This window comes from Balaenoptera ricei, chromosome 3 (genome assembly GCF_028023285.1).
Source record: "Balaenoptera ricei isolate mBalRic1 chromosome 3, mBalRic1.hap2, whole genome shotgun sequence".
Lineage (NCBI taxonomy): Eukaryota > Metazoa > Chordata > Mammalia > Artiodactyla > Balaenopteridae > Balaenoptera > Balaenoptera ricei.
Genome location: NC_082641.1, coordinates 108,630,291 through 108,645,779, shown reverse-complemented (window position 1 = coordinate 108,645,779; position 15,489 = coordinate 108,630,291). Strand labels below are relative to the sequence as shown.

General features: G+C 38.9%; 1 protein-coding gene and 1 pseudogene across 1 annotated transcript in view; one reads left to right on the top strand and one right to left on the bottom strand.

Moving 5' to 3' along the window:
• CHSY3 (chondroitin sulfate synthase 3) overlaps positions 1-15,489 on the bottom strand; it is a 302,058-nt gene that overhangs the window by 131,796 nt on the left and 154,773 nt on the right. The window lies entirely within an intron of this gene.
• Positions 6,269-7,081, top strand: LOC132363767 (small ribosomal subunit protein eS4, X isoform-like; annotated as a pseudogene).

Below are 15,489 nucleotides of genomic sequence, written 5' to 3'. Positions count from 1 at the left end.
TAGACATTTCTCCAAAGAAGATATACAAATTGCCAACAAACACATGAAAGGATGCTCAACATCACTAATCATTAGAGAAATGCAAATCAAAACTACAATGAGGTATCACCTCAGAATGGCCATCATCAAAAAATCTACAAACAATAAATGCTGGAGAGGGTGTGGAGAAAAGGGAACCCTCTTGCACTGTTGGTGGGATGTAAATTGATACAGCCACTATGGAGAACAGTATGGAGGTTCCTTAAAAAACTAAAAACAGAACTACCATATGACCCAGCAATCCCACTACTGGGCACATACCCTAAGAAAACCATAATTCAAAAAGAGTCATGTACCACAATGTTCATTGCAGCACTATTTACAATAGCCAGGACATGGAAGCAACCTTAGTGTCCTTTGACAGATGAATGGATAAAGAAGATGTGGCACATATATACAATGGAATATTACTCAGCCATAAAAAGAAATGAAATTGAGTTATTTGTAGTGAGGTGGATGGACCTAGAGTCTGTCATACAGAGTGAAGTAAGTCAGAAAGAGAAAAATAAATACCGTATGCTAACACATATATATGGAATCTAGAAAAAAAAATGGTTCTGAAGAACCTAGGGGCAGGACAGGAATAAAGATGCAGACGTGGAGAATGGACTTGACGACACGGGGAGGGGGAAGGGTAAGCTGGGATGAAGTGAGAGAGTGGCATGGACATATATACACTACCAAATGTAAAATAGATAGCTAGTGGGAAGCAGCCGCATAGCACAGGGAGATCAGCTCAGTGTTTTGTGACCACCTAGAGGGGTGGGATAGGGAGGGTGGGAGGGAGAAGCAAGAGGGAGGAGATATGGGGATATATGTATACGTATAGCTGATTCACTTTGTTATACAGCAGCAACTAACGCAACAGTGTAAAGCAATTATACCTCAATAAAGATGTTAAAAATTAAAAAGGAATATTTTTCCATAGAGGGAAGACTACTACATAGTAGTAGTAATTTTAGGTTTTTAATTGTTTTACAAAAAAATTTTTGTAATTTTTGGGTAATTTTAATTATACCAAAAAGGAAAGGGTTTGAATATTTCCTGTAAAGCAAGGAGAGTATAATGAGTTGGATGTATCACTGGGCCTGCATTATTTTATGCCCATTTAAGGTATGTGTACCATAATATCATTTTGCTGTTGTTGAAAAACAGCAGCAGTTGTTTTAAAACAAACGGTATAGCACTTCAATGTATGTGAGAGTTAATGGTCTCATAGCCCTTTTTCTATTTCATTCTGACCACATTCCAGTGAGAAAGGAATTCTTTTCTCATTTACAAATGCTGAAATTGAAGCTCAGGGTAACCTGTCCTAAGTTATGTGACTATTAAGTCAAAAAGCTTGATAAGCGATTCCCACCTTCTGACTTCTCTTTTATTATTATTATTATGTATTTGTTTATTTAACTCCAATTGGTTGCTCTCAGAAATCCAGCTTTTTATTTAGTATAAAAGCAAAGCTTCCAATTGCATTAAAAAACTATTAAATTCTAAATGTAGTAATGATATTTTTGTGTAGCAGTACTCACATTTATGACACTACTAGCTTAACGTAAAAATCAACAGAAAGAAGTCTCATAATCTTTAATAAACTATTTATTCTCCCAAGAGCATTTACTAGGGCAAACTGTTTCCTATTTTTAGGACCAATAAACAGGAGTATTCCAAATATTTCTCATACATATGCAGTTGGATCTTTTATATACATTATTGGGGGGATTATGTAGCAATTCCATATTATATCGAGATTTTATTTTCAGCAATTCCTAGATTTTAAGAGAGCTACTTTATATCCAGATGAATTATATCCAAGTCTATCCTCTTATTTCCCTGTGTTGTTACAGCTTTATTCAACTGTGTTGCTATGTCTTTTAGAAATGTGTACCATAGCTTCCAGTAGGCACAACACTAAGAGCTAAACCTTATACCATCGATAGCTGCATAGCAGCCGTAAGTGAGCTGTTAGATTGTCCAATGTGATATCATTTTACTGGAACACAGACAAGGCAACAAAAAGTCAGGTGAACTAAATAAGTCTAATCTCCATTTGGAGAATATGGCTCTTTACGTAGTAGTTTTGCGAACTTGGGTTTGTCACTTCAAATCTCAGTATCTCATTTCTCCTATTTGCGAAGTCTGCTATGGGAATAACATGAGAAATAAAAGTGAATGTGCTTTGAAAACTATATACAATATATTCTCTATCATGAAAATTGTGGGGAACACTATTACAGTTGATTTCAATACAATTTTGCCAATAGTGCTATTTTTCTACTCAGCTATATTTTGTCCTGTGCTACGAGGTGAAATAAAACTGCTTAGTTTTCTCACACAGACATGGTGGATGTTTTCACTCATTTATTTATACTGTTCAAACTGTACAGAGGATGGGCACAATTCCTCTTCTGACAATATGAAAATATCAGGTTGGAAAATTAATTTTGAATGGAAACCTTCATTCATTTCCATGCAGACATCTAAATTTAAAAGACTACGCCACAAAGAATTAGTTAATATTTTACTTAAAAAGTGCTACTTCTGGTATAGTAATAAAAATGGGCCTTTACTGATTCTCCAATTAGTTTAAAAACAATAATGTGCTTATGAGGCCCTCTGTATTTCAACAGTGCTGTTACCAAGAGAACATTGCATTAATTTATTGTCAGTGTTGGGCATCAAATTGGATTCCACATGGTTAAGCTGGTATCATCTTGAAAAAATATATATAAATAGATAGATAGTTAAAAGGTACAGACATATAGATATATGAACATATTAACATTTAACACGTCTATGAAACCTCCAAACCCTTCCCACTGCAAATAAAACAGAATCATATAAAAGTGATTTCCAATCTTTACCAAAGCACAAATAAAACAGATCTGAGTTTGAAAGGAGTCAACATCTGAACTGTTCTTATTCCTACCCAGTTTTATTTTGGTTGCTAAAGGCAGCTTTAATACCACTGAGTTTTATCTTACTTTTATTAATACTTCAAGAGTATTGAAGATCTATATTTCACCAAAGTAGCAAGAGTTGAATTTATTTTTATAAAACTGTAATAAGTAAGTCAGGAGTAGAGCCTTTCACCAAATAACTGAGTACTGACCTTAAAATTATCCAGTTTCAACTTTCGATAAAATCAACTTCATTTAATAACTTCAAAACTGCACGATGACTTCTGTAGTTAATTGCACATTTGTACTTGGAAGATTTTTTAATTTGATGATTTTAAGACAGCAAAATCAATGGAAAACTTACTGTGATGAACCAGGGAAATCTGGATTTGGAGAATTCATTCATCCAAGTCTTTGCTTTTCAATCATTGTGCCCTTATCTTGACTAATTTTTGGCTGAAAATCAGATATCTCAGCCTTCACTAGCAAGTACCTTTATAATCCAATCAAATATAATCAATTCTAGGGGCAACTCAAATTGCTTGATTAGTTTAATAGCTGTCCTTTCTTTTAACATTAAATGATGAGTGCATAATAATAATCCAAATGAAATAATAAAAGCAAATATTAATATATATATGTTCTTCATCTATATATATGATTCTAATGAAGAGAAACATCTGCACTGAGAGCATACCCAGGTTAAAATGGAAAGGAAAGATGTTTCTCAAGTTCTGACAATTACCTTTTGAAGAACTTGGCTGTTCACAAAGTATGAAAATGTTAACAGGACTGAGAGCACTAATATGAAAAAGAAGCAAGGTACCAAGTGTCTTTGCTTTTCTAAAAACTTAACAAAAAATAAAGTAATTCTTAGTCTACTTTACTTATAACCTTAAGGTTAAAAAAAAGTCAATTTAGAGAATTTTTTTCATTTATGAATATTTTAGACTTAAAAGTTTAGACTATGACATCAAATAATCATCTAACATTCCTATACAAAATCCCTGTATAAATTTTACTTAAATAGTATTTAAGTATTTAAAAAGGATCTTTCTCGTAAATTTAAGCCACATTTTGAGCCTTTTCGACTAGCAACAGACTGTAATAGAGAAAAATAGATGGTAAATGTAAACCAAGGTATACATAACTGTAGAAAAACAATACTGTGAAGATGGCAGAAGGGAGGTTTGGGAGGAAAAAGGGAAAATATCTCTTTATGAATGAGGGAATAAGTTCCAGGGTTTTACACTGTCAAATCTTTGACACAACTTCTTCCGACTACCATCATTTGTGGGGAAAGATAGTAGAATTAGGTTGGTTGAAAATGCTAACTTGGACAGTTTGTCATGCTGTAGAGACTATGTGTGTTTGAGAGAAATAAGTGTCTAAATGACCTGCAGAAAATAAGGAGCTCTGGAGTCTTTGATACTGAGTAAGAAGAAAATTTAGAACAAATCACAGAAAAAAAAAAAAATTTACATCCAAGGTAGAATTCATAGTAAGGCCCCCAAATTAAGAAACTCAGTTTTGTTCAGATATGTATCAAGCTGTACCTGATTTTTTTAAAAGCCTGCTTTAAAATAAGTATGTATTTGCTGTTCTGTTCAGTATTTACGGAAATGTAGATGCCTTAAGAATATGTGCATTTTTTAATTGAAGTACAGTTGATTTACAATGTTGTGTTCGTTTCTGGTGTACAGCAAAGTGATTCAGTTAAACATGTATATTCAAATTCTTCTTAAGAATATGTGCATTTTGTAGGCACCATTCTTTTTCATGTATACAGACAATTCAAGAAGCCACTTCTTTAAAGTGTATCTGTTCTAACCTTTGTTAGAGAACACCAGAAACCAGATTATTCATTTTCCCATTTCTGTACCAAAGATTTCTTGGAGGCCTTGTCTTAGAGTTACACTGCACTGGTTTCAGTTCCGGTTTTGCTAGTAACTAGTTTTATGCATTTGTGCATTTTCATTAACCTAAAATATCTCAATTACACTAATTTATCATGTATTTTTAATGAATTCCTACTGGAAATGAGACTCTAAGTTGCAATGTGCATTCCTTTGATAAATCTATGTAACAAGATTTCTACCCACTTTCCTGATATAAAACTCTTGGTGGAGGATTCACTTAACATCCCTGAGTGTGCATGAAGAGTGTAGCAGGACAGCAGGGTGCAAAGAGAGTTGGGCTACTTGATTTCCAAGGTCATTTCTGGTACTGACATAATTAGGACTCAATAAAATATTTCAGATCAGTAAACAAATCAGGGAATGAATATATACGTAAGACTACCTGAAAGAGCTTTAGCAAATCATTACACTGATGTAGGCCTTACTTCTGGAACAGATTGTTTATATGGAACTATGTCTTTGGGGGGCAGTTCAGCCTGGGCGCTCATGTCAGTCTGCCTGCTCTGCTGGCTTTGACGCCTATTTAGCTCTGTGACCTTAGGAAAGTTACTTCTGGATTCTGGTTTAACTGTAAATTATATTTAACAACATTACCCGCCTCATAGTGTTATTGTGAAGACTCAATGAAATAATACATAGAAAGTGCTTAGCACAGCACCTGGCATTGAGAGACTGGCCAGTCAATAGTGTTAGTTAATTTTAATATGCTCTATCAGCTCACCTAAAGTGAAAGATCAGCTCTTTGAGCTAGACCCTGATAGTGGCAGACTACAAATTGACTATAAACATCACATACCACCATAACTGATGAAATCTTTTAGAAAATGTTTTTATAGAATTATACTATTCAAGACTGTGTTCTTCTTAAAGAAATGTAGTACGGTGTGATCTTTTCTCCTATTTTCCATCCAGACTTTTGTGCTTGGCATCCCTTTTGCCCTGCCATATCCCTCCTAATACACACCCAGGGATGTTAAGTGAATTCCCCACACTCAGAGATTTTTATGGGAGGAAAGGGAGTAGAAATTTTGTTACACAGTCTTTCCTGCTTCGGAGGAGTAGTATTTTTCTCCCAGTGTTTTCCTGGTGACTACTAACAAACAAGAAATTGGCATAACTGAAGACAGCCCATCCTGTGAGCACCTGGACCATAATTTACAGTCAGAGGCATCAATTCAAAGCAGCAGAGAGACTCCCCAGTAATTATAAAATCTTCTGAAAGTGAAATAGGCAATTAGTGGATTTCCATCTTATTTTTTAATTTTCATGGGAAACTCAAGTGTATTCAATTCTTTCACTTGCGATTACAGGGCTAATTAACAGGAATTCGTGGTGCTCTGTGTACGATAATGACAATTAGTTGTTGGCTGGAGAACCAATAAAGAATTACAGCTCTTTCCGTGCCTCGCGCAGCCATGGCTCGTGGTCCCAAGAAGCACCTGAAGCGCATAGCAGCTCCAAAGCATTGGATGCTGGATAAACTGGCTGGTGTGTTTGCTCCTCATCCATCTACTGGTCCCCACAAGCTGAGGGAATGTCTCCCCCTAATTATTTTCCTAAGGAACAGACTTAAATATGCCCTAACAGGAGATGAAGAAGATCTGCATGCAGCGTTCCACTAAGATTGATGGCAAGGTCCGCACTGATATAACCTACCCTGCTGGTTTTATGGATGTCATCAGCATTGACAAGACTGGAGAGAATTTTCGTCTGATCTATGACACCAAGGGTCGCTTTGCTGTTCATCGTATTACACCTGTACACCTGAGGAGGCCAAGTATAAGTTATGCAAAGTGAGAAAGATCTTTGTGGGGACAAAAGGAATCCCTCATCTGGTGACCCATGATGCTCGCACCATCCATTACCCTGATCCCCTCATCAAGGTGAATGACACCATTCAGATTGATCTGGAGACTGGCAAGATTACTGATTTCATCAAATTTGACACTGGTAACCTGTGCATGGTGACTGGAGGTGCTAACCTGGGAAGAACTGGTGTGATCACTAACCGGGAGAGACATCCTGGTTCTTTTGATGTAGTTCATGTGAAAGATGCCAACAGCAATAGCTTTGCCACCCGGCTCTCCAACATTTTCGTTATTGGCAAAGGCAACAAACCATGGATCTCTCTTCCTCGTGGAAAGGGTATCCACCTTACCATTGCTGAGGAGAGAGACAAGAGACTGGCAGCCAAACAGAGCAGTGGATAAAATGATCTCTAAGTGACGTGATTGGGAAAGTCTTTGTACTTATGGATAATACTACATAATTCAAAGCCTCTTTAGTGTTAAAAAAAAAAAAAGAATTACAAATGAAATTAAATTCAACATGAAAACAGGCCCTATTGAAGAAGGGGTGAGAAGAGGTGCTGGCAACTTAAATACTAAATAGCTACACACAATAAATGCCTGGACATTTATGAGCTGAGAACCCAGTTATTCACTGGGAGAGTTATTTATAGACTGACAAACATTAAACTTTCACAAACCTAAACTATGGCTGAGATTTATTCTCTAAAGAGTGCTAAATTATTTTGGGGAACCTATACAACATTAAATCATTCAACCGTGCTTTACTGTGATAGGCTCTTGGAACCCAACGATGAATAAAATACAGTCTACATCTCTGAGATCACAATCGAGTCAAAAAAGCAGATATGCCAACAGTCATAATTCATATTCTCAACTTCTACCCTAAACATTCCATTCCTTTCGTCTTCTTGCTCTAACATCTCCCCCACGAGGGCACCACTTTCCCTGGAACCTTCTTGAGGAGTGACTGTTTTCTCTTAAAGCTTAGTACCACCAAGTATAAATGTTTGGTAGGTGCCTTAACTACCACTGTACATATCCCCCATCTTTCCTCTACAGAAATACCCAGTTTTGCATGTCCTGTCATCAAATTATGTCTGCTATCCCTCCTTGTCACGGTCAGCTATGGCAAATCTGGACCACTGTCGCTCAATGCTTGAAAATTTTAGCTCCTGGTTTCCTGCAAATATCTTCAATGTTGTCATAATTCTTTGTAATATCAACATCCACTAAAACCAGCTTCCCAATACTCTGGCCTCTCAAATCCTTAACCTCTTCACCTCTAATAATATAATGATCTTATCACTACTTTATCTTAACCCTTCACTTCCAAGCCATATGCTCTATCTTATTACAAATAAATGCAACCCATCCATAATCTCGTTTTCCATTATCCCATTCTATGACCATCATCTTCTATCATTCCAACTCACTCTTTTAGTACCACCACAATTATTCAACACCTCCAGGACCAACAATTGATTGATTCCATTAGCATTTTACTTATGCCCTCACTTCCCTCCTTACTTAGCTTAAAATCCATGGTCCATTACTATAATCGTTATAATAAAACACGTCCTCAACTGTTGTCACTCTCTTGATTCACTTACTCCTTTTTTGAAAACATATCTGTGAATACATCCAGGCGGCACTTACTCCGTACTTGCGTGGCTGAACAAGATGGGAGAAAAAATTGCTTTCCACATTGTCCTTCTCATCTCAGTGGCAACCCTATCTTGCCAGTTGGTCAGGTCAAAATATTTGGAGTCATCTTTGACTCCTGCCTTTCTCCCACACACCACATCCAATCCATCAGCAAATCCTGTTGACTCTCTTCAAGACATATCCACCATTTAACGACTTCTTACCACCAGTACTGTTGCCACTCCGATCCAAGCATCATCGTCTCCTCCAAGGATTAATGGATTCCCAGCTTCATGCATTGGCCCACTGTGGTATTTTAACACATCATCTCCTATATTTCTCCTTCTTGCTCAGTGCCTACTAGCCATACTAACCTTTTTCTTATTCTCAGAATAATCCAGGCACAAGCCAGGACCTTTGCTCTGAATTTTTCCTGGGCCTGGAATACCTTCTTCCCATCTAGCCACATGGCTCATAACCTCAGGATGGATGGCATTTAAAGTTTTTTAAAAATAATTTTTATTGGAGTAGAGCTGATTTAAATGTTGTGTTAGTTTCAGGTGCACAGCTAACTGAATCAGTTATAAATATACGTATACTCTTTTTTAGATTCTTTTCCCATACAGGTCATTACAGAGTATTGAGCAGAGTTCCCTGTGCTATACAGTAGGTTATCTATTTTATATATAGTAGTGTGTATATCTCAATCACAATCTGGCATTTAAATTATCATATCAAAGAAAGTGGGACCTAATAAACTGCTTAGAGCAAAGATGGCAAGAACATGAGGATGGACCGTAGAAATACATCTACACGTGGAACTGCTCCTACAGAACACCCACTGAACGCTGGCAGAAAACGTCAGACCTCCCAAAAGGCAAGAAAATCCCCACGTACTTGGGTAGGGCAAAAGAAAAAAGAAATAACAGAGACAAAAGAATAGGGAGGGGACCTGCACCAGTGGGAGGGAGCTGTGAAGGAGGAAAGGTTTCCACACACTAGGAAGCCCCTTCATGGGCGGAGACTGCGGGTGGCAGAGGGGGGAAGCTTCGGAGCCACGGAGGAGAGTGCAGCCACAGGGGTGCGGAGGGCAAAGCGGAGAGATTCCCGCACAGAGGATCGGTGCCGAGTAGCACTCACCAGCCCGAGAGGCTTGTCTGCTCACCCGCCAGGGCGGGCGGGGGCTGGGAGCTGAGGCTCGGGCTTCGGTGCTAGCCGGGAGGGAGCCCGGGAAAAAGTCTGCAGCTGCCGAAGAGGCAAGAGACTTTTTCTTGCCTCTTTGTTTCACGGCGTGCAAGGAGAGGGGATTCAGAGCGCTGCCTAAACAAACTCCAGAGACAGGTGCGAGCCGTGGCTATCAGCGCGGATCCCACAGCAACAGGGGCGCAGAGGGAAAAACGGAGAGACTCCCGCACAGAGGCTCGGCGCCGAGCAGCGCTCACCAGCCCAAGAGGCTTGTTTGCTCACCCGCCGGGGCGGGCAGGAGCTGGGACCTGAGGCTCGGGCTTCGGTGGGATCGCAGGGAGAGGACTGGGGCTGGCGGCGTGAACACAGCCTGAAGGGGTTAGCGCACCACAGCTGGTGGGGAGGGAGTCCGGAAAAAACGTCTGCAGCTGCCGAAGAGGCAAGAGACTTTTTCTTGCCTCTTTGTTTCGCAGCGCGCAAGGAGAGGGGATTCAGAGCGCCGCCTAAACGAACTCCAGAGACGGGCGCGAACCGCGGCTATTAGCGCAGACCCCAGAGGCGGGAGCGAGCCACGGCTAACAGCGCGGACCCCAGAGACGGGCGCGAGCCGCGGTTATCAGCGCGGACCCCAGAGACAGGCAGGAGATGCTAAGGCTGCTGCTGCCGCCACCAAGAAGCCTGTGTGCGAGCACAGGCCACTCTCCACACCGCCCCTCCCAGGAGCCGGTGCAGCTCGCTACTGCCAGGGTCCCGTGATCCAGGGACAACTTCCCCGGGAGAACGCACTGCGTGCCTCAGGTTGCTGCAACGTCACGCCGGCCTCTGCCGCGGCAGGCTCGCCCCGCCTCCTCCGTACCCCTCCCTCCCCCCGTCCTGAGTGAGCCAGAGCCCCCAAAGCAGCTGCTCCTTTAACCCCGTTCTGTCTGGGCGGGGAACAGACGCCCTCAGGCGACCTACATGCAGAGGTGGGTTCAAATCCAAAGCTGAACCCCGGGAGCTGTACGAACAAAGAAGAGAAAGGGAAATCTCTCCCAGCAGCCTCAGAAGCAGCGGATTAAAGCTCCACAAACAACTTGATGTGCCTGCATCTGTTGAATACCCGAATAGACAACGAATCATCCCAAATTCAAGAGGTGGACTTTGGGAGCAGGATATATTAATTTTTCCCCTTTTCCTTTTTTTGTGAGTGTATATGTGTATGCTTCTGGGTGAGATTTTGTCTGTATAGCTTTGCTTTCACCATTAGTCCTAGGGTTAGGTCTGTCCGTTTTTTTGTTTTGTTTTGTTTTGTTTTGTTTTTACTTAAAAAATTTTTTTCCTAATAAATGTTTTCTTAATAATTTTTTCCTTATTTTCTATTTTTTAGAAATTAAAAAAAATTTTAATAAGTTTTTTCATATTTTTTATTTTAAAAAATTAAAATTTTTTTCTTAATAAATTTTTTTCTTAATAATTTTTTAATTTTTTATTATAAAAAATTAATAAATCTATTTTTTAAAATTAAAAATAAATTTTTTTCTGAATACATTTACTCTTAATTTTTTTTCTTATTTTTTATTATCATAGTTTTACTTTATTTTATTTTATCCTCTTTCTTTCTTTCTTTCTATTTTTTTTCTCCCTTTTATTCTGAGCCGTGTGGATGAAAGGCTCTTGGTGCTCCAGCCAGGCATCAGGGCTGTGCCTCTGAGGTGGGAGAGCCAACTTCAGGACACTGGTCCACAAGAGACCTCCCAGCTCCACGTAATACCAAACGGCGAAAATCTCTCAGAGATCTCCATCTCAACATCAAGACCCAGCTTCACTCAACGACCAGAAAGCTACAGTGCTGGACACCCTATGCCAAACAACTAGCAAGACAGGAACACAGCCGCATCCATTAGCAGAGAGGCTGCCTAAAATCATAGTAAGGTCACAGACACCCCAAAACACACCACTGGAGGCGGTCCTGCCCACCAGAAAGACAAGATCCAGCCTCATCCACCAGAACACAGGCACCAGTCCCCTCCACCAGGAAGCCTACACAAGCCACTGAACCAATCTTACCCACTCGGGGCAGACACCAAAAACAACGGGAACTAGGAACCTGCAGCCTGTGAAAAGGAGACCCCAAACACAGTAAGATAAGCAAAATGAGACGACAGAAAAACACACAGCAGATGAAGGAGCAGGGTCAAAACACACCAGACTTAACAAATGAAGAGGAAATAGGTAGGCTACCTGAAAAATAATTCAGAATAATGATAGTAAGGATGATCCAAAATCTTGGAAATAGAATAGACAAAATGCAAGAAACATTTAACAAGGACGTAGAAGAACTAAAGAGGAACCAAGCAACGATGAAAAACACAATAAATGAAGTTAAAAATACTCTAGATGGGATCAATAGCAGAATACCTGAGGCAGAAGAACGGATAAGTGACCTGGAAGATAAAATGGTGGAAATAACTACTGCAGAGCAGGATAAAGAAAAAAGAATGAAAAGAACTGAGGACAGTCTCAGAGACCTCTGGGACAACATTAAACGCACCAACATTCGAATTATAGGGGTCCCAGAAGAAGAAGAGAAAAAGAAAGGGACTGAGAAAATATTTGAGGAGATTATAGTTGAAAACTTCCCTAATATGGGAAAGGAAATAGTTAATCAAGTCCTGGAAGCACAGAGAGTCCCATACAGGATAAATCCAAGGAGAAACATGCCAAGACACATATTAATCAAACTGTCAAAAATTAAATATAAAGAAAACATATTAAAAGCAGCAAGGGAAAAACAACAAATAACACACAAGGGAATCTCCATAAGGTTAACAGCTGATCTTTCAGCAGAAACTCTGCAAGCCAGAAGGGAGTGGCAGGATATACTTAAAGTGATGAAGGAGAAAAACCTACAACCAAGATTATTCTACCCAGCAAGGATCTCATTCAGATTTGATGGAGAAATTAAAATCTTTACAGACAAGCAAAAGCTGACAGAGTTCAGCACCACCAAACCAGCTTTACAACAAATGCTAAAGGAACTTCTCTAGGCAAGAAACACAAGAGAAGGAAAACACCTACAATAACAAACCCAAAACATTTAAGAAAATGAGAATAGGAACATACATATCGATAATTACCTTAAATGTAAAAGGATTAAATGCTCCCACCAAAAGACACAGACTGGCTGAATGGATTAAAAAAACCAAGACCCATATATATGCTGTCTACAAGAGACCCACTTCAGACCTAGAGACACATACAGACTGAAAGTGAGGGGATGGAAAAAGATATTCCATGCAAATGGAAATCAAAAGAAAGCTGGAGTAGCAATTCTCATATCAGACAAAATAGACTTTAAAATAAAGACTATTACAAGAGACAAAGAAGGACACTATATAATGAGCAAGGGATCGATCCAAGAGGAAGGTATAACAATTGTAAATATTTATGCATCCAGCATAGGAGCACCTCAATACATAAGGCAAATACTAACAGCCATAAAAGGGGAAATCAACAGCAACACAATCATAGTAGGGGACTTTAACACCCCACTTTCACCAATGGACAGATCATCCAAAATGAAAATAAATAGGAAACACAAGCTTTAAATGATACATTAAACAAGATGGACTTAATTGATATTTATAGGACATTCCACCCAAAAACAACAGAATACACATTTTTCTCAAGTGCTCATGGAACATTCTCCAGGATAGATCATATCTTGGGTCACAAATCAAGCCCTGGTAAATTTAAGAAAACTGAAATCGTATCAACTATCTTTTCCGACCACAATGCTATGAGACTAGATATCAATTACAGGAAAAGATCTGTAAAAAATACAAACACATGGAGGCTACACAATACATTACTTAATAACGAAGTGATCACTGAAGAAATCAAAGGGGAAATCAAAAAATACCTAGAAACAAACGACAATGGAGACACGACGACCCAAAACCTATGGGACGCAGCAAAAGTGGTGCTAAGAGGGAAGTTTATAGCAATACAAGCCTACCTCAAGAAACAGGAAACATCTCGAATAAACAACCTAACCTTGCACCTAAAGCAATTAGAGAAAGAAGAACAAAAAAACCCCAAAGCTAGCAGAAGGAAAGAAATCATAAAGATCAGGTCAGAAATAAATGAAAAAGAAATGAAGGAAACAATAGCAAAAATCAATGAAACTAAAAGCTGGTTCTTTGAGAAGATAAACAAAATTGATAAACCATTAGCCAGACTCATCAAGAGAAAAAGGGAGAAGACTCAAATCAATAGAATTAGAAATGAAAAAGGAGAAGTAACCACTGACACTGCAGAAATACAAACGATCATGAGAGATTACTACAAGCAACTCTATGCCAATAAAATGGACAACTTGGAAGAAATGGACAGATTCTTAGAAATGCACAACCTATCGAGACTGAACCAGGAAGAAATAGAAAATATGAACAGACCAATCACAAGCACTGAAATTGAAACTGTGATTAAAAATCTTCCAACAACAAAAGCCCAGGACCAGATGGCTTCACAGGCGAATTCTATCAAACATTTAGAGAAGAGCTAACACCTATCCTTCTCAAACTCTTCCAAAATATTGCAGAGGGAGGAACACTCCCAAACTCATTCTACGAGGCCACCATCACCCTGATACCAAAACCAGACAAAGATGTCACAAAGAAAGAAAACTACAGGCCAATATCACTGATGAACATAGATGCAAAAATCCTCAACAAAATACTAGCAAACAGAATCCAACAGCACATTAAAAGGATCATACACCATGATCAAGTGGGGTTTATCCCAGGAATGCAAGGATTCTTCAATATACGCAAATCAATCAACGTGATACACCATATTAACAAATTGAAGGAGAAAAACCATATGATCATCTCAATAGATGCAGAGAAAGCTTTCGACAAAATTCAACACCCATTTATGATAAAAGCCCTGCAGAAAGTAGGCATAGAGGGAACTTTCCTCAACATAATAAAGGCCATATATGACAAACCCACAGCCAACATTGTCCTCAATGGTGAAAAACTGAAACCATTTCCACTAAGATCAGGAACAAGGCAAGGTTGCCCACTCTCACCACTATTATTCAACATAGTTTTGGAAGTGTTAGCCACAGCAATCAGAGAAGAAAAAGAAATAAAAGGAATCCAAATCGGAAAAGAAGAAATAAAACTGTCACTGTTTGCAGATGACATGACACTATACATAGAGAATCCTAAAACTGCCACCAGAAAACTACTAGAGCTAATCAATGAATTTGGTAAAGTAGCAGGATACAAAATTAATGCACAGAAATCTCTTGCATTCTTATATACTAATGATGAAAAATCTGAAAGTGAAATTAAGAAAACACTCCCGTTTACCATTGCAACAAAAAGAATAAAATATCTGGGAATAAACCTACCTAAGGAGACAAAAGACCTGTATGCAGAAAATTATAGGACACTGATGAAAGAAATTAAAGATGATACAAATAGATGGAGAGATATACCATGTTCTTGGATTGGAAGAATCAACATTGTGAAAATGACTCTACTACCCAAAGCAATCTACAGATTCAATGCAATCCCTATCAAACTACCAATGGCAGTTTTCACAGAACTAGAACAAAAAATTTCACAATTTGTATGGAGACACAAAAGACCCCGAATAGCCAAAGCAATCTTGAGAACGAAAAGTGGAGCTGGAGGAATCAGGCTCCCTGACTTCAGACTATATTACAAAGCTACAGTAATCAAGACAGTTTGGTACTGGCACAAAAACAGAAATATAGATCAATGGAACAGGATAGAAAGCCCAGAGATAAACCCACGCACATATGGTCACCTTATCTTTGATAAAGGAGGCAAGCATATACAGTGGAGAAAAGACAGCCTCTTCAATAAGTGGTGCTGGGAAAATTGGACAGGTACATGTAAAAGTATGAAATTAGAACACTCCCTGACACCATACACAAAAATAAACTCAAAATGGATTAAAGACCTAAGTGTAAGGCCA